General features: G+C 45.2%; 1 long non-coding RNA gene across 1 annotated transcript; it reads right to left on the bottom strand.

The window, feature by feature from the left end:
* Positions 1 to 361: 361 nt before the first annotated feature.
* On the bottom strand, positions 362 to 1423 carry LOC120920668. Its single transcript, XR_005744756.1, has 3 exons — positions 1339 to 1423; positions 678 to 857; positions 362 to 582 (listed from the first exon to the last, which is right to left on the bottom strand). It is a non-coding gene; the product is annotated as an uncharacterized LOC120920668 (long non-coding RNA).
* Between the last annotated feature and the right edge of the window lie 899 nt (positions 1424 to 2322).

The following is a 2322-nucleotide window of genomic DNA, read 5'->3' as shown; positions in this document are numbered from 1 at the left end:
CGTTCCCACGCGTTCCCGCAGGACTTGAGCCCTGCCCACTGGCTTTCTACAAATTACTCATTGCACCTCAACAACCTTGGACTCATTTAACCATGGACTTTATCACAGATCTACTCAAGTCTGCTGGTAAGAGTGTAATATGGGTCACAGTGGATCACTTTAAAAAATTACTCACTTTGTGCCACTTTCTGGACTACCTACAGCCGAAACACTGTCTTCCCGCTTCATATCCCATACCGTAAAACATCATGGGATACATCCAGAAAGAGGGAAGGTCTGGTGTCCCCAGTAACACACTTCCGTCCCTATAACATATAGTTAAACAAAAGGATTCGCCCCGGGACTTTAAATGAAGTGGGTACCGTTATCGCCAGTAAGAATAACAATAGTTATTACAGTATATAATTTATTCAAGTAAAATTCTTTACATGCATAGATAACACCAACAGTTGCCAATAAAAAGATACATAAACAATAAATATTGGTACATAAATGTAGTATTGGTCAGAGTACACGGGCATCATACTACCCGACTAGTTTCGCAAGATACAGCTCGCTCTTCAGGGGTGTGTAACACTGTACCTAGGATGAAAAAATATACATATATGTTTGGCAATATGGCACAGTATTGCTTGTAAAGGCACAGGGTAGGAGGGGTTGTGGGTCCCCATACTCACCACTGAGCTTGACCATGGCTACAGGTGTGCGGCCCCAAGACGGCGGCAGCAGGTGCTTCACCCGGGACCTGAGGGGGCGGAGTCAGAAAGGGACCCCACCAGGGGCCAAACGGAGAGCAGGCATGGCATAGGTGTAGTGATGTATCCATAGAGACCTCGTTAGTCCATAAAAAGTATAGGCTGTGAACATAAGTATGTTTGTCAGGCATCTAAAGTAGTAAAGTAGAGTAAATAAATATAAGCATAAGAATATGTATAAATGAAAGGCCTGGGCCAAAGATGGTAGGGACATGGAGATAGTTAGAAACGTGGGATAACAGAGGGATACTAGCAGATGACAAGATAGGAAAAAGAGGTGAACTGTGACTGTGTGTATGGTGATGTATCCCTAGAAATCTTATTTTTCCATAAAGAGTATACGCTATAAATATGTTTATCAGGTATCTGCAATAGTAAAGTAAAATCAATGAGTATTAGCATGAAGATGAATACATCTCAATAAAGGGCCTGGGTCAAAGATGTGTGGAGGAATGTGTGATATCAAAAAACGAAACAAAAATATATAAATATAAAAATAAATGAGTAATGAGTTCTCAAGAAATGAGCTGTGTGTAAGGAATGCAGGTGTGCCTAAATATAGTAAGGTGGATATAGTAGGTACCTGAGTATGATGAATATCCCAAGTATAAAAGTAATGAGACACAGCAGGCAATCTCCACAGCTGTGTGTGTCCTCAGTGAAGAGTGAAATGAGATCCAAGCCATGCCCGACGTCCAATTTAACCCTGGAAGAGCCCAGAAGGCTCCGCCCCCAACACCATGTGTGGATGGCTGACATGTGAGCGCAGGAGGCGCCCACTGTCATAGGGAGGCATGCATGTGCGAATGCACCTCCATGCCATCAGATGGTAAAGTGCGTCCAGCTGCGCTGACGTCCGTGGAATCGTAGACGCCACGCTTCTGGCGCCTGAACATGGCGCCGATGTGTAGGTGTCCCCATCCGCCCAAAAGCAGATGGGGACAGTAGGAGACACAGAAAAGCCTCCGTTTATACACATCGTAGCTCCCAATGTGAGACAGGAAAACGCTGGCACCAACCAAGGGAATCGCACAGAGAGCCAAGGTATACAGCAATACTGGAATAAAAAATTGTGTTGGAGGATAAGTAGCTAGTATACTAACAAAGTGTAATGATAGTTTAATACATGGAAATGCTGGCGGGGGTGACAACAGACCAGGTTTTGGCGTGGTCGTGGTATACAATACCACAGGGTACCCCTTCCAATAAATGAGGTATTGTATACCACGACCACGCTCTTTGGATTCTAAGATCTTAGATATTTCCCTTCTCATGCTGCTCATCCACGAGTACAGAAGGAGGCGGTTGTTGGGGTATTGAGTACTGACCTTTTGAGAAGGGAAACCTGAAAAACTGAGCACAGGAGGACTGCCAGAAAGTCTCTATTGAGGGATCCACGAGCGACGTGTGTTAGCCGCAACTGGAGCCTCGATAAGCCTGATGGAGATGTCAGCTGTGTGTCTCTGGATGGGAGTGGTCCAGGGCTGCAAACTGGGGAACCGCTCACACACACTGTTTGGTCAGTCAGAACGTGTTTCGAAGGCACCGCCTCGCCTTCTTCATCAGA

This window comes from Rana temporaria, chromosome 13, assembly GCF_905171775.1.
Source record: "Rana temporaria chromosome 13, aRanTem1.1, whole genome shotgun sequence".
Lineage (NCBI taxonomy): Eukaryota > Metazoa > Chordata > Amphibia > Anura > Ranidae > Rana > Rana temporaria.
The sequence above is the reverse complement of the archived record's forward strand: the minus strand, read 5'-3'. Positions and strand labels throughout refer to the sequence as shown.